This window comes from Triticum aestivum, chromosome 6D (assembly GCF_018294505.1).
Source record: "Triticum aestivum cultivar Chinese Spring chromosome 6D, IWGSC CS RefSeq v2.1, whole genome shotgun sequence".
Taxonomy (NCBI): domain Eukaryota; kingdom Viridiplantae; phylum Streptophyta; class Magnoliopsida; order Poales; family Poaceae; genus Triticum; species Triticum aestivum.
In genome coordinates, this window is record NC_057811.1 from 204,173,957 (window position 1) to 204,195,934 (window position 21,978).

A 21,978-nucleotide genomic window follows, 5' to 3' on the forward strand; every position below is an offset into this window, starting at 1 on the left:
TGCTATGGATGGCGTTCTCGTAGAGAGACGGGATCGGATCCATAGTGGTGTATTGATATGGTGAATATGTGGACTCGTGTGCGCCACCTCAAAAGAGTTACTTGCAGTCGTAGTTCAGGATAGCCACCGAGTCAAAGCTGGCTTGCTGCAGTTAAACTCCACCACCCCCTTTGTTGATACCGATGCATATGTAGATAGTTCTGATGTAAGTCTTACTGGGTACATTTGTACTCACGTTTGCTTATTTTATGTTTTGCAGAGAGACGTCAGTCTCGCTAGTAGTTCCGTGTGGACTTCGACGTTTAGCTTGATACCTCAGCTACGATCTTGTGCCCTCGGCAGGGTCTTGTAGATAGTCAGGCTTCTCAGCCTTTTTCATTTATAGTTGTCTGTACTCAGACAAGTTAGGCTTCCTCATGTGCTTGTTGCTTGTATGCTCTGAATGTTGGGTCATGAGACCCATGTTTGTAATATCTGGCTCTTCGGAGCCTAATGAATAAATACTCTGAGTCGTAGAGTCTTGTTGTGATGGCATGCTGTATTTGCACATATCGAGCATATTGTGTGTATGATTGAAATGCTTGGTATGTGTGGGATCCGACAACCTAGTTGTTTATCCTTGGTAGCCTCTCTTATGGGGAAATGTAGTCTTGTGCTTCCATGAGCCATAGTAGTCTGCTACAGCCCGGTTCACCGGAGTCCTGCTAGCCCAGCACTACTGCTCCGGAACACTTGACTGGCCGGCATGTGATTCACTTCGTTCCTGTGTCTGTCCCTTCGGGGAAATGTCACGCGGTGACATCCGGAGTCCTGCCTAGCCTGCTACAGCCCGGGTTCCCGGAGTCCTGTTAGCCCAGAGCTACAGCCCGGATTCGCATGCTGCTGACCGACATGCTCGATGTTGATTCATGTATGCCTGTCCCCGTAAGTTAGTGTCACTTTGGGTTCACGACTAGTCATGTCGGCCCGGGTTCTCTGTCATATGGATGCTAGCGACACTATCATATACGTGAGCCAAAAGGCGCAAACGGTCCCGGACCATGGTAAGGCGACACCCGTGGGAATACCGTGCGTGAGGCCACAAAGTGATATGAGGTGTTACCGGCTAGATCGATGTGACTTGGAATCGAGGTCCTGACAGCTTCCCTCAAGATAGCATGTATTACGGTGGGTGAACAAATTACTACCGAGCAATTGATAGAATAGTGCATAGTTATGATGATATCTAAGGCAATGATCATGAATATAGGCATCACGTCCGTGTCAAGTAGACCGAAATGATTCTGCATCTACTACTATTACTCCACACATCGACCGCTATCCAGCATGCATCTAGAGTATTAAATTCATAAGAACGGAGTAACGCATTAGGCAAGATGACATGATGTAGAGGGATAAACTCAAGCAATATGATATAAACCCCATCTTTTTATCCTCGATGGCAACAATACAATACGTGCCTTGCTGCCCCTGCTGTCACTGGGAAAGGACACCGCAAGATTCAACCCAAAGCTAAGCACTTCTCCCATTGCAAGAAAGATCAATCTAGTAGGCCAAACTAAACCGATAATTCGAAGAGACTTGCAAAGATATCAAATCATGCATATAAGAATTCAGAGAAGAATCAAATAATATTCAAAGATAATCAAGTTCATAAACCCACAATTCATTGGATCTCGGCAAACACACAGCAAAAAGAGTTACATCGAATAGATCTCCAAGAGAATCATGGAGAACTTTGTATTGAGATCCAAAGAGAGAGAAGAAGCCATCTAGCTAATAACTATGGAGCCGATGGTCTGTGGTGAACTACTCACGCATCATCGGAGAGGCCATGGTGTTGATGTAGAGGCCCTCCGTGATCGATTCCCCCTCCGGCAGATCGCCGGAAAAGGCCCCAAGATGGGATCTCACGGGTACAGAAGGTTGCGGTGGTGGAAAAAGTGTTATGTGGCTCTCCCCGAAGGTTTCAGGGTATAAGAGTATATATAGGCGAAAGAAGTAGGTCGGTGGAGCTGCGAGGGGCCCACGAGGGTGGGGGCGCGCCCTCCTGCCTCGTGGCCTCCTCGTGGCTTTCTTGACCTCCAATCCAAGTCTCCTGGATTGCATTTGTTTCAAAAAGGATCCTCGCGAAGGTTTTATTCCGTTTGATATTCCTTTTCTGCGAAACACTGAAATAGGCAAAAAACAACAATTTGCACTAGGCCTTCGGTTAATAGGTTAGTCCCAAAAATAATATAAAAAGGTATATTAAAGCCCATTAAACATCCAAAACAGATAATATAATGGCATGGAACAATAAAAAATTATAGATACGTTGGAGACGTATCAAAGCATCCCCATTCCTGCTCGTCCTCGAGTAGGTAAATGATAAAAACAGAATTTTTTATGTGGAATGCTACCTAACATAATTTTCATGTAATTCTCTTTATTGTGGCATGAATGTTCAGATCCAAAAGATTCAAGATAAAAGTTTAATATTGACATAAAAATAATAATACTTCAAGCATACTGACCAAGCAATTATGTCTTATCAAAATAACATAGCCAAAGAAAGCTCATCCCTACAAAATCATATAGTTTGGCCATGCTTCATTTTCGTCACACAAAATGCTCCCATTATGCATAACCCCGATGACAAGCCGAGCAATTAGTTCATACTTTTTAACGCGCCTCAGCCTTTTCAACCCTAACGCAATACATGAGCGCAAGCCATGGATATAGCACTATAGGTGGAATAGCATATGATGATGGGGGTTATGTGAGAAGACAAAAAAGGAGAAAGTCTCACATTGACACGGCTAATCAACGGGCTATGGAGATGCCCATCAATTGATGTCAATGCGAGGAGTAGGGATTGCCATGCAACGGATGCACTAGAGCTATAAGTGTATGAAAGCTCAAACTGAAAACTAAGTGGGTGTGCATCCAACTTGCTTGCTCATGAAGACCTCAGGCATTTGAGGAAGCCCATCATTGGAATATACACACCAAGTTCTATAATGAAAGATTCCCACTAGTATATGAAAGTGACAAAATAAGAAACACTCTATCATGAAGATCATGGTGCTATTTTGAAGCACAAGTGTGGAAAAAGGATAGTAACATTGTCCCTTCTCTCTTTTTCTCTCATTTTTTGTTTGGGCTTCTTTGGCCTCTTTTTTTTATTTGTGCTTCTTTGGCCTCTTTTTTATTCACAATTTTTCTCACATGGGACAATGCTCTAATAATGATGATCATCACACTTTTCTTTACTCATAACTCAATGTTACAACTCGATACTAGAACAAAAATATGACTCTATGTGAATGCCTCCGGTGGTGTACCGGGATATGCCATGAATCAAGAGAGACATGTATGAAAGAATTATGACAGTGGCCTTGCCACAAATATGATGTCAACTACATGATCATGCAAAGCAATATGACAATGATGGAGCGTGTCATAATAAACGGAATGGTGGAAAGTTGCATGGCAATATATCTCGGAATGGCTATGGAAATGCCATAATAGGTAGGTGTGGTGGCTGTTTTGAGGAAGATATAAGGAGGCTTATGTGTGATAGAGCGTATCGTATCATGGGGTTTGGATGCACCGGCGAAGCTTGCACGTACTCTCAAGGTGAGAAAGGGCAATGCACGGTACCGTAGAGGCTAGCAAATTGCGGAAAGGTAAGAGTGTGTATGATCCATGGACTCACATTAGTCATAAAGAACTCATATACTTATTGCAAAACTTTATTAGCCCTCGAAGCAAAGTACTACTACGCATGCCCCTAGAGGGATAGACTGGAAGGAAAAGACCATCGCTCGTCCCCGACCGCCACTCATAAGGAAAGCACTCAAAGAACACCACATGCTTCAAATTTGTCACACAACGTTTACCATACATGCATGCCATGGGGCTTTCCAACTTCAACACAAGTATTTCTCAATTCCACAGTTACCCAACTAGCATCACTCTAACATTACCACCTTTATATCTCAAAACCATTATCAAGTATCAAAGTATTCAATGTACTCTATATGAAAGTTTTTATCATACCCATCTTGAATGCCTATCATATTAGGACAAATTTTATAGCCCAAGCAAATTACCATGCTGTTCTAAAAGACTCTCAAAATAATATAAGTGAAGCTTGATAGATCAATAATTTCTATAAAATATAACCACCACCATGCTCTAAAAAATATAAGTGAAGCACTAGAGCAAATTATCTAGCTCAAAAGATATAAGTGAAGCACATAGAGTATTCTAATAAATTCTGATTCATGTATGTCTCTCTCAAAAGGTGTGTACAGCAAGGATGATTGTGGTGAACTAAAAAGAAAAGACTCAAATCATACAAGACGCTCCAAGCAAAACACATATCATGTGGTGAATAAAAATATAGCCTCAAGTAAAGTTACCGATAGATGAAGACGAAAGAGGGGATGCCTTCCGGGGCATCCCCAAGCTTAGGCTCTTGCCACTCCTTATTCCATAATCCATCAAATCTTTACGCAGAAACTTGAAAACTTCACAACACAAAACTCAACAGCAAATCTCATGAGCTTCGTTAGTATAAGAAAACAAACCACACTTTAAGGTACTGTAATGAACTCATTCTTTCTTTACATTGGTGTTAAACCTACTGTATTCCAACTTCTCTATGGTTCATACCCCCCAATACTAGCCATAGATTCATCAAAATAAGCAAACAACACACGAAAAACAGAATCTGTCAAAAACAGAACAGTCTGTAGCAATCTGATTTGTTCGAATACTTCTGGAACTCCAAAAATTCTAAAAAATTAGGATTCCCCCACAAGTCGGGATGAGACTCCGGACGAAAAAATAATAATAAAAAGATGCCATAAAAAAGAGAGAAAGGCCCAAACAAAAAAATGAGAGAAAAAGAGAGAAGGGACAATGCTACTATCCTTTTACGACACTTGTGCTTCAAAGTAGCACCATGATCTTCATGATAGAGAGTCTCCTATGTTGTCACTTTTATACTAGTGGGAATTTTACATTATAGAACTTGGCTTGTATATTCCAATGATGGGCTTCCTCAAAATTGCCCTAGGTCTTCGTGAGCAAGCAAGTTGGATGCACACCCACTTAGTTTATTTTGTTGAGCTTTCATACACGTATAGCTCTAGTGCATCCGTTGCATGGCAATCCTTACTCACTCACATTGATATCTATTGCTGAGCATCTCCATAGCCCGTTGATACGCCTAGTTGATGTGAGACTATCTTCTCCTTTTTGTCTTCTCCACAACCACCATTCTATTCCACCTATAATGCTATGTCCATGGCTAACACTCATGTATTGCGTGAAAGTTGAAAAAGTTTGAGAACATGAAAAGTATGAAACAATTGCTTGGCTTCTCATCGGGGTTGTGCATGATTAAATACTTTGTGCGATGAAGATAGAGGATAGCCAGACTATATGATTTTGTAGGGATAACTTTCTTTGGCCATGTTATTTTGAGAAGACATGATTGCTTTATTAGCATGCTTGAAGTATTATTGTTTTTATGTCAATATTAAACTTTTAATTTGAATCTTATGGATCTGAACATTCATGCCACAATAAAGAGAATTACATTGAAAATTATGTTAGGTAGCATTCCACATCAAAAATTCTGTTTTTATCATTTACCTACTCGAGGACGAGTAGGAATTAAGCTTCCGGATGCTTGATACGTCTCCAACGCATCTATAATTTTTGATTGTTCCATGCAATTATATTATCCGTTTTGGATGTTTAATGGGCTTTAATATGCTCTTTTATATTATTTTTGGGACTAACCTATTAACCGAAGGCCTAGTGCCAGTTTCTGTTTTTTTGCCTATTTCAGTGTTTCACAGAAAAGGAATACCAAACGGAATCCAAACGGAATGAAACCTTCGCGATGATCTTAGTTGGAACAAACGCAACCCAGAAGACTTGGAGTTGAAGTCTGGAACTCTGCGAGGCGGCCACGAGGCAGGAGGGCGCGCCCAGGGGGGTAGGCGCGCACCCTCCCTCGTGGGCCCCACGGTGCTCCACCGACGTACTTCTTATAACCAAAAAACATCAGGGGGAGCCACAAAACCACTTTTCCACCGCCGCAGCCTTCTGTACCCATGAGATCCCATCTTGGGGCCTTTTCCGGTGATCTGCTGGAGGGGGAATCGATCACGGAGGGCTTCTACATCAACACCATAGCCTCTCTGATGAAGCGTTAGTAGTTTACCACAGACCTTCGGGTCCATAGTTATTGGCTAGATGGCTTGTTCTCTCTCTTTGGTTCTCAATACAAAGTTCTCCTCGATGTTCTTGGAGATTTATTCGATGTAATGCTTTTTGCGGTGTGTTTGCCGAGATCTGATGAATTGTGGATTTATGATCAAGATTATCTATGAATATTATTTGGTTCTTCTCTGAATTCTTATATGCATGATTTGATATCTTTGCAAGTCTCTTCGAATTATCGATTTAGTTTGGCCTACTGGATTGATCTTTCTTGCAATGGGAGAATTGCTTAGCTTTGGGTTCAATCTTGCGGTGTCCTTTCCCAATGACAGTACGGGCAGCAAGGCAAGTATTGTATTGTTGCCATCGAGGATAAAAAGATGGGGTTTATATCATATTGCTTGAGTTTATCCCTCTACATCATGTCATCTTGCTTAATGCGTTACTCAGTTCTTATGAACTTAATACTCTAGATGCATGCTGGATAGCGGTCGACGTGTGGAGTAATAGTAGTAGATGCAGAATCATTTCGTTCTACTTGACACAGACGTGATGCCTATATTCATGATTATGCCTAGATATTCTCATAACTATGCGCTTTTCTATCAATTGCTCGACAGTAATTTGTTCACCCACCATAATATATGCTATCTTGAGAGAAACCAGTAGTGAAACCTATGGCCCCTGGGTCTGTTTTACATCATATTAGTTTCCCATCAACTTGCCAATTTCTGTCGCCGTTTAGTTTGCAATCTTTACTTTCCAATCTATACAACAAAAATGCCAAAAATATTTATCTTACTATGTTTATTAGATCTCACTTTTGCGAGTGATCGTGAAGGGATTGACAACCCCTTTATCGCGTTGGTTGCAAGGTTCTTGATTGTTTGTGCAGGTACTAGGTGACTTGCGTGTAATCTCCTACTGGATTGATACCTTGGTTCTCAAAAACTGAGGGAAATACTTACGCTACTTTGCTGCATCACCCTTTCCTCTTCAAGGGAAAACCAACGCATGCTCAAGAGGTAGTGTGGCTCAAGGTGTCGACGAATAATTAGAGGACCATTCGATGTATTCTGCATGATGAAGTATTATGGAGGACACGAACCATCTGAACATTTTGTGCAGTTCCACTAAAATCAAGCTGAGCATCCCTGTCTGCATAAATACAGAAAAAGCGTGATGAATATAATAGTGGTACTAGTTGATTCAACATACGCTTACAACTATAATCATCTTCATTATCTAAATAGGAAAAGATAGCAATACAATAGCTTGAATTAAACATTTATTCAAAACAACAACAATATAATCAGCACAACATAACAAAGCACGATCATGTGGATGAAGGCCGATACTGACCTCGTCTGTTACAGCTGTGCCGGCGACTGACTTGGTCATACCTTTTCTTGTGGAGTGAATTTTGCACCCCACGTGCTATTGACTTGAGTTTTCCTTGGTCTGCAGACTAGTCATGTCACCAGCGTCTACGATACTCTATAGATTCTCGATCATTCCTTCTGTAATGTAGCGCAAACAGTGACTGCTTCTTTCTGCAAAGTGGTAAGACCAATAGGACCCACTAATGCAACAGTTTGCCTTAAACACATTGGCTCCTTTTGTGCACTTCAACTAAAATCAAAGTCAAAATAAAACCGAGCATAAGTTTCGATATCCCTGTATTCAACAATAGGTACAAGGGAAACAATTACTGAGAAATAATGGTTGATGACTTATACTCCCAGAAGAAAAACATCAACTGATCTTAATCAGTGTGATTCATTCATATTAACTGAGACATTATCTTAACAATGCCTTGTTTCAACATGTATAAAGAAAGACAAAGCAGAAAGTACCATTCCTAAAACAATGCGACTGATTCATATTAACAGAGACATTATCTTAACAATACCTTGGTTAAACATGTAGAAAGAACTACAAAGCAGGATAGTACCATTTGTAAAACACTGTAACTGATATATAATAACAGAGACATTATCTCAACAATACATTTTTTAAACATGTACTCCGGCCGATCCCTAACAGAAATGGTACTCCCGCTGATCCCTAACAAGTGTTGAAGTTTTGAACTAAGATTCAGTAGTTAATTCTAAAAGTGGCATTGCTTAATTTTACCAACGGCATTAGATTAACAAAAAGCATAAACAGTTCCAGGGGAGAGTGGGCGCAACAACACCATGTGCTTCCATCTACTTATAGAGGGGGTGATGCAGACACTACTAGGGAAAAGCCTAGCAGTAGTGCTGATTGCGCTACTGCTACAGCGCTACAGCTAAAGGTTAGCAGTAGCGTTTTTTTACCCGCGCTACTGTTATAGGTACTTAGTAGTAGCGCTTCCTGCAAAAGGCGCTACTGGTAATTACTAGTAGCGCGTCTCTCTGGCCGCGCTACTATTATTATTCTGTATTCTATTTCTTTATTTTATGTCGTATTCATACACCATTATACAAGTTTTCATACAGTACCAATTTAGAGATTGTTTTTACATTATAATGAGTTATTAAATCACTAGGTGAAAGAACCGCGGATTAGTTTCAAGTGGATGGATCCTAAGTGATCAAGTCATGGAGTGACCAAGCCATGGATTATCACGATAATCCATGACTTGATCACTTAGGATCCATCCACTTGAAACTAATCCGCGGTTCTTTCACCAATGACATAATAACTCATCATCATCATATCATTAACAACTTATCATCATAATACATCATTGTCATATAACAACTCCTCATGCATGATGATTATTTTCATCAATGAGACATCATATAGCAAGTTGGTCACTAGTCATAATCACAACTCCTCATCATCATTAACTCTAACACACTGTAGCACATAATAACACATTGTACCTAGGACCTAGTCCTCTCTCATAGGACCTACTACGCTCTCTTAGGTAAAATAGCATAAAACAAGAGAGGCCCTGACTCTCCATTATGAAGAAAGGAGATTATCCTGTCTCCAATTCTTGCACTTCGCACAATATTGCTTACAAGTAGCTCCCTATGATTGACCATACATTTTTCGAATCTTTGATTGTTATGTCTTCATCGGTTTTAGAAATCCGGTATGAACAGCAGTGATGCGTAGGATGACCTGGCCGTAAGTTCATAACATCAAGGCGACCATACGGAAACATCTGATGAGGCACATAATCCTTTGGGATTTTCTGTTGAAAAACATAGTAATAACTTCGTAGTTAGCAATGTAGTTGAGTTTTAGAAGAAGTTATGCAAAAGATGCGCGGATGTCGTAATAATAAAAAATCTTACCATGACATCTCCATGGATGTTACCGTAGTTCAACACGTGCACTAGTGGACCATAATGTGGAGGAGTTTGATAATAGATATTGTAATTCTCAAGATCACTAATAAAGAGATCAGATGATTTTTCTCCTGATAAGTTAATTGCAAGCCATCGGTGTAGTAGGTTCTGTCTACCATCTTCCGCACATTCTTTGAAGAATGAAAATAAGCTATCAATGGAAATAAGCTGTCAACTATTTTGAAATAAACAATATAAATTACTTACTAACTATGTTTGAGAAACTCAAATAGCGGTAGAATTGGAAGAGTATCAACAAGGACCCAAATGTCCATATTGTCTTGGGTGATGTCAGGATCACCAAGATCCATGGTGACAAGCATACCCTCATGAAAACCATACAACTTGCAAAGTGCTTCCCAATTCGGGCAACCAAAATGGGTTACGCTCTCAGAATTGTGTAGATTTACATCTAAATCGATACCATCATGGGTCCTTAGGTGAATTATCGTTGTTTCCATACTTTCATGATCTTCAAAATCCATCCTATCTAAGACACAGCGTCTTGCATGGCATGGATAAGCTAGTCGAATTGTAAAAGAAGAGAATTACACGTTGAAGTAGCAGAAGTCGTTCTTAATTAAAAAAACACTTGTCGTCGTTGCGTATCATTTCAACATCGAAGATCTCCTGGAGCTTAATGCTGAAGCGCCGCTACCAGGTGAGGCCTGTCGCACAAACCCCAATCGTCGCCACACCAGTCGCACTCCGCCGGGAGACTTTCGTCCTCCTCCGACGACATCGACGACATTTCCTATGTTCATAATTCAAAGATTAAACTTGTACAATTAAATATATGTCCTACAAAAACTAAATTAGATCATTATTATTCATCACGGGTTGACTATCGGTCTGTCGAGTCTTTTCTTGAAAACTCTCAGCTCACGTGGTGTATATATTCGACCGTCGATGATGGTAGCTACTCTTGTCATTCAAAAGTGCATTACACCAAAATGTCTAGCACCTTGGAATGAAGAAGAAGCTACCCACACGACAACAGTCGGCATTATTCTTCTCTCATATATATGGTGGAGTCCCGATAGACTTGGTGTTTACATTCGACCGTTGGTGATGGTTGCTCCTCCTTTCGTCCCCAAGTGCATTACACTAGAATGTCTAGCACAGGGGGACGAAGGAGAAGCGACCCCCACGACAACAATCGGGATTCTTCGTCCTCTCTCATATATGGTGGACACACTCCCTCACTGATTTTTCTACCGTCGACGATGGAGCTTTGACAGACTTAAAGTCAACCCGAAATGTTGTTTAATTACTTTGTATAAAATCCAGGCCACTCGATATTTCCTACATATTGTAGCTCAAGTCATGCCAAAATTCGCGGAAAAATACGACATGACCTTTGCTAAAAAAGAACATATCAATTGCCTGAAATTTGCCGGAACGGAAATTAATCAACACTCTGACAAAACATAGGCCAGTCGGAGGTGTTACCTGCAAACATGGCTAGCCACTTGGGCAAGCACATATCCTATTTGAGCAACACAAGATATACAGGTTTATATCTACATCATATGAGCATTCAAACTTGATGGTAATTGCATTTCAATGGTTGAAAATATGAACAAAAACATTTCAAAATATCTTATAGGACTCATATTGACATGGAGATTTGGCTGGTCTCACCTCGAGGTCGGAGGGGGTCGGTGACGGGGACGACGGCGGGGATGATGGAGGGGCTCCTTGATTTCTGCAAAAACGAAAACCCTGTAATCTATCTACTAATCGAATGCATACGCCTTGCATAGTGCTCTCCAATTTGAGCATTCAAGATAGGAGTAGTTCTCCAATTTGAGAATTCAATAAGCAAAACCAAATCATGTATTCAAATTAGCATGCATTCATTAAGCAAAACAAAATCATCCCTTTCGTCCGGACATCATCGAATATTATCACTAATACATCTCGAATAGTATCATACATATAACATCAGTAATACAGCTAAACCCCTAGTGAACGACAGGTATCGGCGCGGGCAGTGGACACCCAAAGAGAAGGAACCATCACAGGATCGTAGCTCCAGTGAGATCCCTGGAGAACCTGCCAGGTATTGGAGAACCTGCCCTCCAATGCAACCTTGTAGCGACGAATGTGCTCGTCCTCCTCTCTGACACGGTGACATACCACTTCCACGGGGTCCTCAAGCCTCCGCATCGTCACTGGCCCACGCGACCGCCACCAAAGAAGGTTCGGGTCAACGATGGGCTGGCTCCTCACCAAGTTGCGCCCCTCGGAAGGTAGTGAGGGAGTCCTGGATTAGGGGGTCCTCGGATAGCCAGACTATATACTTCTGCCGGACTGTTGGACTATGAAGATACAAGACTCAAGACTTCGACCCATGTCCGGATGGGACTCTCCTTGGCGTGGAAGGCAAGCTTGGCAATACGGATATGAAGATCTCCTCCCTTGTAACCGACTCTGTGTAACCCTAGCCCCCCTCCGGTGTCTATATAAACCGGAGGGTTTAGTCCGTAGGACCAACAATCATACCATAAGCTAGCTTCTAGGGTTTAGCCTCTACAATCTTGTGGTAGATCAACTCTTGTAATACTCATATCATCAAGATCAATCAAGCAGGAAGTAGGGTATTACCTCCATCGAGAGGGCCCGAACCTGGGTAAACATTGTGTCCCCCGCCTCCTGTTACCATCCGCCTCAGATGCACAGTTCGGGACCCCCTACCCGAGATCCGCCGGTTTTGACATCGACATTGGTGCTTTCATTGAGAGTTCCAGTATGCCGTCATTATAAGGAAGGATGGCTCGTCTTGTTGTCAGGGACACCATCACCTCTGGGGGAGCCCTGGCTGTAGGCCAAACTCTCCGACTAGGCGGCTTCGTCATGACCACCCGTTCGGCCACTGCACTACCAGAAAAAGGCCTACTAGTGGCGCACTAGTTTTGCCTACTAATGGCGCACTACTGGTGCGCCACTAGCATCACGCCACTAGTAATTTTTACTAATGGCGCACCGCTGGTGCGCCATTAGTATCTGGTATACTAATGGCGCACCAGTGGTGCGCCATTAGTATATGGCACGGTGCGCCATTACTATCTGACTTAGTAATGGCGCACCACATAGAAGTGCGCCATTAGTAACAATTTTTTTTCAAATATTTTTTTCAAAAAAAAAGTTTTTCAAAAAATTTTCAAATTTTTTTTCCAATTTTTTCTTAATCTCGGATCACTATGGCTTAATCTCAGGTCAATATGCTTTATTTCAAGTCAAATCACGCTAAGTGGTCAAACATCCCGGAAGGTCACCCATCCTCACACTACTCCAGCCCGAGCACGCTTAACTTCGCGGTTCTATCCAACCCCAGCACCACCTCACTTAACAGCCACTTGTTGATATATCTATCATATCAATCCTATTAAACCTTGTTGATGTCTAGGACTTTGTTCATATTCATGAGTATGATGAAATTTTGAAAAATATTTCAAACTTCCCTGTCATATTACGAATCATTTTTTGAAAAAAAAATCCAAAAAAAATTCAAAACCAATATTTTTTCTGTTACTAGTGGCGCACCTAGCAACCTATGCGCCACTAGTAAGTTTGAATTTTTTTGAATTTTTTTGCCTCCAGATCTTGAAAGCCCCGTATCTTTTTTTCTGTTAGGTTTTTGAGGATTTTGAAAATGTTTAACAGGGTTCCCATTTGTTAATTTTGTTAATTTCAGAGAGATTTTGCAAATAAAGTCGAAATTCATATTTGTTAATTTTCCCAACAACTAGACCACATATCACATGGGAAACTTATTTTATTTTATTTTTTTGACATTTCCATCATTTTCTTTTATTTTTTTAAAACTGAAAAGGCGGTCCACGGGGGGGGGGGGGGGTGCATTCGGTGGAATGGGCCAAGTTACTAATGGCGCACCGTGGGGGTGGTGCGCCATTAGTAGTTCAACTAGTAATGGCGCACCACCCCAACCGTGCGCCATTAGTAGTTTTTCAAAAAATAATAATTTTGAAACAAAATTTGTAACAAAATTACTAATGGCGCACCTGTGAGTGGTGCGCCATTAGTATTTCAACTACTAATGGCGCACCACTCCCACGGTGCGCCATTACTAGTTGAAATACTAATGTAGTTTAAAAAATAAAAATAAAAAAAAATTTGAATTTTTTTTGAAACATAATTACTAATGGCGCACCGTGGATGTGGTGCGCCATTAGTATTTTCACACTAATGGCGCACCAACACATGGTGCGCCATTAGTATTTAGTAATGGCGCACCACATGTACAGTGCGCCATTAGTGTCCATATTGGCTATAGCTGTTTTTGTAGTAGTGCTGCGCCGACGATGACTTCTTGGGTCATCGAAAACAGCCTCCGCATCGGCTCGGAACTTACCGAGCGGATGAATCCAATGGAGCTCTCCTCTTTGAACGAGCTCTTGGATCGCATCGCCGCTTTGGGAGTCGCTACGGACTATGATCAGATTGGGCTTAAACCCGACCAAAGGGAGATTAACTCTCTGCCGGTCACCCATCAGATAGCGGTGGTGGAGGAGCATTGCGGCAATTCTTCCTCTATCTTGAGGACAAACTATGTCCGGATTCCTGAGCTCTCTGAGCCGGATAATCGTCTACAGGAGGACATCGCCCAAACCCTGAACCTAGAATCAGGCAGCGGGCCAGACCTACTGGGCAACATCCCGGAGCCCGAACTTCCAAGATCGGAAACTCCATCGCCCCTGGGTCTCAGATCGGGTCAAGGTTCGGACTTAAATACACCCACCCACCCAGATATAAACGATCTTTCCCACATTAGGCAAGAGCCCCAGGAGACAGTACATCACTATTGGGCCAGATTCCTCCTTGTAATAAACAAGGTCAAGGACTGTTGCGAGGAAGACGCAATTTCATTGTTTTGCAATAATTGCACGGACAAGGGAATCCTCAATGCCATAAGTCGCCGTGACATAGCACACTTTGCTGACTTGGCGGCCATAGTACGGAAGTACTATGCGATGGAAAGCGACACACAGCCTTAGAGCATGTTGGGTACTCCGGCAGGTGGCCAAGAGCGGTGAAGATCTCCTCATTAAAAATACCGCAGAGCACCACCCCGTGGATAACAACAATACAGTATTGACAGTCTTCGAGACCTTCGCCTCAAATATAGGCATAAGCGAGGACTCCGCAGCCTTGCCGAAGTCTGCCATGTGGCAGCAATAAATCCATGGAGCGACACGGCTATCACCTTCAATGCCAATGACGAACCTAAATTCCGAATAGCCCGAGCACCAGCCGCCTTGGTCCTTAGTCCAATTGTGGACGGCGGCAGCGGATTAAACCTCATTTATGAGGAGACTCTTCAAAAAATGGAAATAGACAGAAACCACATTGAGCAAAGCAGCACGACCTTCAGAGGAATCATCCCTAGTCCGGAGGCACGATGCGCTGGGAAAATCACACTAGATGTGGTATTCGGCACGCCGGAGAATTATAGGTCCGAAGAAATTACATTCCAAGTGGCCCCGTTCAGTACCGGATACCACGCCCTTCTAGGGTGGGAGGCATTCACGATCTTCCAAGCCATACCCCATTACGAGTACATGAAGCTCAAAATGCCCGGGCCCAATGGAATCATCACTCTAGCTAGTGATCCGGACATAGCACTCCGCGCCGAAAACAAACAACCGCACTGGCCCTCGAGGCATTATCCGAAGCCCTTGCGGCCGAGGAATTAACTGCGCTGCGCTCCACAGTGGACAGGGACGACGTAATATTCGACAAAAGATCCAAGTCCACCTCTATTAAACCAGCAGATGAAATAGTCAAATTCCAAGTCCACCCAACGGACCCTGCAAAAATAGCATCCATCGGGCACGGTTAAACCCCGCTGTAGACGCCACACTACGGGAGTTCCTGCGCGAGAATTGGGACATATTGGCCTGGCATCCTTCAGACATGCCAGGAATCCCACGCAGGCTCGCCGAGCATAGCCTTAACATTCTAAAGGGATTCAAGCCGGTCAAGCAGACTCTTCGGCGTTTCTCTGAACCTAAGCGACAAGCCATCGGAGAGGAGCTAGCCAAGTTACTGGAGGCCGGATTCATTAGAGAAATAAAACATCCGGACTGGCTAGCAAACCTGGTGATGGTACCAAAGAAGGACAAATCCTCGCGCCTATGCATCGATTTTCAAGGACCTTAATAAGGCTTGCCCAAAGGATCCCTTCCCCCTCCCTCGCATCGATCAAATTATCGATGCTACCATAGGACATGACTCATTGTGCTTCCTCGACGCATACTCCGGTTACCACCAAATTAAGATGGCGGTGTCCGATCAAGCCGCAACGGCATTTACCACTCCATACGGCCCCTTCTGTTTTAACACAATGCCCTTCGGGCTCAAAAACGCCGGTGCAACATATCAACGCATGATTCAGACATGTCTGGAAAAACAGATCGGCAAAACAGTGGAGGCATACGTAGACGATGTGGTCATTAAAACCAGACACGTCGAATCCTTAATAGACGACTTGAGGCTCACGTTCGACAATCTCCGAACGTACGACATCAAGCTCAATCCGGAAAAATGCGTTTTCGGCGTGCCCGCCGGAAATCTCCTAGGCTTCATCGTCTCCAGTAGAGGAATTGAAGCAAAGCCGGCTAAAATCCGAGCTCTGTCACAGTTGGCTATCCCAACTGACCTCAAGCAAATCCAGAAGTTAACTGGATGTGTGGCGGCCTTAAGCCGCTTTATCTCCCGATTAGGAGAAAAGGCACTACCCCTTTATCGCCTTCTTTGGCGCACCGAACACTTCGAGTGGACGGACGCGGCCACTGCCGGATTGGAAGAAATAAAAGCCATCCTGGCCACCAACCCAATCTTGGCCGCGCCAAATGTCGGCGAACCAATGCTGTTATATATAGCGGCAACTCACCAAGTTGTAAGCGCAGTGCTCGTCATCGAACGAGAGACGGACGGACATAAATTCCCACTTCAAAAGCCGGTATATTATGTATCCACTGTCATCACTCCATGCAAATCACGGTACCCACATTATCAAAAGATAGCATACGTGGTATTTATGGCATCCCGGAAAATACGACACTACTTTCAAGAGTGTTCAATTACGGTGGCCTCGGAAGTACCACTCAACGACATAATAAACAACCGCGATGCCACGGGCCGGATTGCCAAATGGGCTATCGAGCTCCTCCCGTTCAACATAACATATAGACCACAGCGAGCCATTAAGTCGCAAGTACTGGCCGATTTTGTCGCCGAGTGGACAGAAGCCGAACTCCCTAAAGAATACGGCGCGTAATCCAATTGGATCATGCACTTCGACAGCTCTAAAATGCTGGCTGGTCTGGGGGCTGGCGTCGTCCTGACGTCCCCCACCGGAGATACAGTCCAATACATACTCCAAATACTATACACAGACTCTAACAACGTAGCCAAATACGATGCCCTGTTACATGGTCTCCGGATGGCAGTTTCCATGGGCATTCAACGCCTGGAGGTGCGTGGGGACTCGAACCTCGCAATATCTCAAATAAATGGAGACTTCGACGCCAAGTATCTGAAAATGGCGGCTTATCGCAACGCCGTCCTCAAAATGTCAGCTCGGTTCGAGGGGCTTGAATTCCACCATGTGGCTCGGGAAAACAATCAGGCGGCGGATATCCTCGCCCGTATCGGCGCTAAGCGCGACCCTGTCCCACCTAACATCTTCTTGGAACGGCTGTTTAAGCCATCCGTGGTATGGGAAGGGGACACCGGTAACAATAGTCCGGACCCGACCACAACACCATAAACCGAACACTCTGACACAATCGGAGGCTCTGCCACCGAAATAACACCTTCAACCCACGTGATAATGTGTAACGCCCCGAATCCGATGCGCCAGGTGTCTTCCAGTTATTCGTCGTCGTTGCCATGTCATTTGCTTGCGTGTTGCATCTTGCCATGTCATCATCTGCTTTTCATCTGCATATTTTTCAAAACTTGCATTCGGTCATTTGCCCCGTTGTCCGTTTCGCGTTTCGACACTCCCACACGCGCCCCCGACGCCCCTCTCAGACCTTGTTTTGTGAGCCGCAGGAAAACGTTCTCGGAATGGGCCGAGATTTGCCGAGTGGCCTTGGTATATCACCGGTAGACCGCCCGTGGAATTTCGTTCCATTTGGAGGTTGTTTGATGCCTCAACGGTTAACCGAGTTAACCGAAACCCCCTTCTATTTGCAGCCCAGCACCTCTTCACACAGCCACTGCAACGCCCCAAGACCGACGCTCCAGAAGACTTCCATATATTTCGTGATCACCGTGTGTTTCTTTTGTGCTTGCTCTTTTATTTTTGCATTGCATCATGCCATCATGTCATTAATCTTTGCATCTCAACTCAACAAATAAATTGCATAGATGGTTGATCTATTTAAATCGAGGGAAGGGTGACTTCTCTTTATAACATATCCTCCCAATTTTAGGGAGCTATAATAAAACAATCCATAAATTTGGAATTAACCATAACACACTTGCATTTTAATTCTCATGCCTTTTGCTTCAAGATTGTTCTCCAAACTTTCTCTATAATTCTTTCTCCTTTCATCGAGGCTCCTCCTAAATTCTCAACATTTTTGAGCACTCCTAAACCTTGTCCTAGTTCAAACCATTTGAATTAAATTCAAATGAGTTTGAATTAAACTCTTCCATATCGCGTGAAACATCTTTTCTTGGGCTAAGTATAATTCTTAGACTCTATAGGAGAAGTTTCAGCATTTTTCCAAAACCCCTAGCTATTTCTTTCCTTCCCTTTTCCTTCTGTCTATTCTATTTTTCTGTAGGTGGGAAATAGCGAGAAGGTTGGCCTTTTGCACCGAAGCTGCAACCAGCCCATCTAACCTCCTAGGCCCAGCCTCCAAGGCCCATCCGTAGCCAGACGGTGCCCTGTTAACCCTAGCCCAGATCCCCTCCTCTCGATCTCTCCCTCTCGTCCTCCCACACTGCCGCTACACATACGCATCGCACAGGAGAGGAGCGCACGCGCCCGATCCCCATGGCGCCCCTGTTCCCCGCGCTCGTGGCCCTCGATGCTCGCCGGCGCTGCAGCTCCTTCTCCAGTTCGTCGTCGTCCTCGCGTCGCCTCTGACCTGACCCTGCCGCAGCCACCTCTCCTCGCCCTTCCATCTTCGCCGCTGCTCCAGCTCGCCTCTGCTCCGCGCCGCTCCTCCTCTACCATGGCCTTCCTCCTTCAGCGTCCCACCTGCACCCATCATCGCCGCCCCAAGCCGCTCCCTCGCCACCCCTCGCTGTCCCGACCAGCAGCAGGAAACCAGGAGCTCAAGCCCTGCCATGGCCGCCACCCGTTCGTCGCCTCCGCCGCCAGATCCGCGCCGCCGACCCCTCGTCGGAGTCGCGCCAAGCTCCCCTGCATCGCGCGAGTCGCCGAGCCCCTACCTCCTCGCCCGCTCCGTGTTGACCAGCCCGCCAGTTCCCTTGCACCAGCGCCGCGACTTCTTCCTCTGCTCGCGAGCCCTGCTTCACTGTTGCGCCTCCCTGGCCTCGCTGTCTCTGCCGCATGCCAGCAGCACATCCACCTCGCCGTCGACCTCCTGTTGCCGTGGAGCCAAGGTCACCGCACTGTACAAATACGTTGAGAGGACCCGGATCGCCAAGTTCTTTTCGGAGACCTCTCCAAGACGAGGATACGCCAAGACCCATTCGTGGATTTCGTCAAGTTCGAGCACCGCTGAACGAGGGCTTTTGCTGTAACGCCCCGAGACCGACGCTTCACACGCCTTCCATGTTTTCGTTGTCGCCGTGTGTTTATTATGTTTGTTGCATTATCATAATTGTTTTGCATATTTCATTCCTATATGTTTATGCCATGATCATGTTGCGAGCCTTGTCATTTTGCTTCTTGCATCATGTTCATGTTATATTATACTGCATTGCACCATCCTTGCTTTGTTCTATGCTTCATGATGTGATGTGCCTCTTGTCATTCTATTGCATTGCATCATGATCGTTATGCCTTGTTTTTCATATTTAAGTTTTGTTGTGTGTTCTTGTGTGAACCCCTCTTGTTCTTATCTCCACCTCATTTTGTTCCATGCACATACCAGCAACAATTCATCAAGTTCACCCAAGTTTCTATCCCATCCAAACTTCTCCTTTTCCCTTTCTTTCAATTACTTCGCTAGTGACATTTTCTGCTCCAGATTAATGTTAACTATATTTCTTTATTCCCTACACCATGCCAAGACCACCTCCTCCAGTTTTCAAGTCTTTTGGAAGTGTTTTGGTTGGGCTAAGGATTTATTCAAGCTTGAATTATTTTCAAACATGTTTGAATTGCGGTCTCTAAAAATTACCAGAGCATTTTATTCAAATTCTACATAATTCCTGATGTCCAGGAATATTTTGTTCTTAGCCTAATTCTTCTCAAAAACTCCCTAACCTTTTCCTTTTCTAAACCTGGAGATTCAAAGTTTCAGAAAAGAAGAAAATGGAAGGGCCCTCCCAGCAGCGCACTTTGGGCCTCCCAACTCCAGCCGACCCAGCCCAGTGCCCCAAACGGCCACCTGCTCCATTTCCCCTCCGTCTCCCTCGCTTCAGACACAGAGCGCTCGCGCCATCGCGCCATGAGCTCACGGACATCGAGGCCAGCACGTCCCGCGCCCCTATAAAGCCCCGCAGCGATCCCTAGGGATTTCCTCCGCCCTCCTCGCGCCGTCATCTCTCTCTTCCTCCCCCCTGTTTCCCTTCTTCTTCAAGAACAAAGAGCACCACCGAGAGCGTCGCCGCTCTTCACCAACTCGCCCGACCTTCCTCGTCGCCGTCTCCGACCAGCGCCGTCACCTAGACCTTGCCTCCACCCCGGAACTCGCACCACCGCTGGAGATGCTCCATCCCTCGCCCGACCCAGCAGGCCGTCCTCGTCGCCCCAAGGTCCAGGCCGTCGTTCCCCTGCTCCTCCCTTCTCCTTTCTGTTTCTTCCTCCTGCCCCTACTCACCCCCGATCTCTCTCTCTGGTTCTCTGTAAACATCAGCTGTCGCCGCCGCCCTGCTCCCTCCTCTCTTTTTCCCCTGCCTCCTTTTTTCTCTTTCTCTTCACTATCCTGACCGCCATGGGCGTCCTCTGTAGGAACAGCCGCCGCCTTGATCTGCCATGGCCGCCCTCAAGAAAAGTGCTGCCGCCGGAGTTCCTCGTCGCCGGGAACTGCCTCCTCGACCCTTGGACTACCCGGATCCGCCGCGCCCGCTGGTCCCCTGCGCCTGCATCACGCCTCTGCCGTCTTCTGCATCGCCTTGAACCCCTGCTGCTACCTTTGTTCTTCAGAAACGAGCAGCAACTTGCTCGTCTCTCCTCTTGAGCACGCCTGGGCCAGCGCGCCTCCCCAAGGCCCAATGTGAGCAGCCCCAGTCTTTTCCCACTATTGGCCCAGCAAGTTTCAGCCCGTGGATGTTTTTTTTCCCTGGACGAATTTGCTAAATATCCTGTGCATGCATATTTACAGTAAAATGCCATCATATTAAAGTGTTAATAAGTAATTATCCATGCATCCAAATTAAATATGTCATATATGTAAAATGTCTAGAATTGCATCTAGTTTCATAATATGCTGCTTGCATCCATGTTAAAAATGTTTACAATGCTGTTTGTTTAAATTTGCTCGATTGCCATGTAAAAATGATTTATTTCATAACTACATAACCGTAGCTCCGAATTTAATAAACTTTATATGTAAATGGGGTAGAAAAATGCCTAGTTTAACATGGTGCACTTTATTTTGCTGTTTAACAACTTTAAAATATGGTTTAGGGCAGAACAGTAGCTAATTCAAAATATGGACATGAGGATTTTCCTAAATTGTTGTTTGTTGTTCTGGCCTCATTTAAACTTGCCTAAATAGTCAGTTTAATTATGCTTCACCTCTTGCCACGTTAATAAACATTTAATATTGTTGAGTACATAACCGAGAGTGAACTAAATAATTGATGTGGTGTTTTGTTAATATGCAACTCGTTGCAAATTGAGCTCCACTTAACTTGTAGTATTGTTTGCTGCATATTGCCATGTCATGCCTCATTAAACCGGACATGCATCATACTTGATTGTGCATCATGCCATGCTGATGCTTGTTGGTTTACCATGTTGTTTGCTTCTTTCCGGTTTGCTTCTCTCGGTAGCTTCGGTTTGTTCCGGAGTTGTGAGGATTCGTTTGACTACGTCCGTTTGTCTTCCTCTTGGAGTTGTTCTTCTTCCTAGCGGGATTTCAGGCAAGATGACCATACCCTCGAAATCACTTCTATCTTTGCTTGCTAGCTGTTCGCTCTATTGCTATGTCGCGCTACCTACCACTTGCTTATCAAGCCTCCCAAATTGCCATGAACCTCTAACCTTTGTCACCCTTCCTAGCAA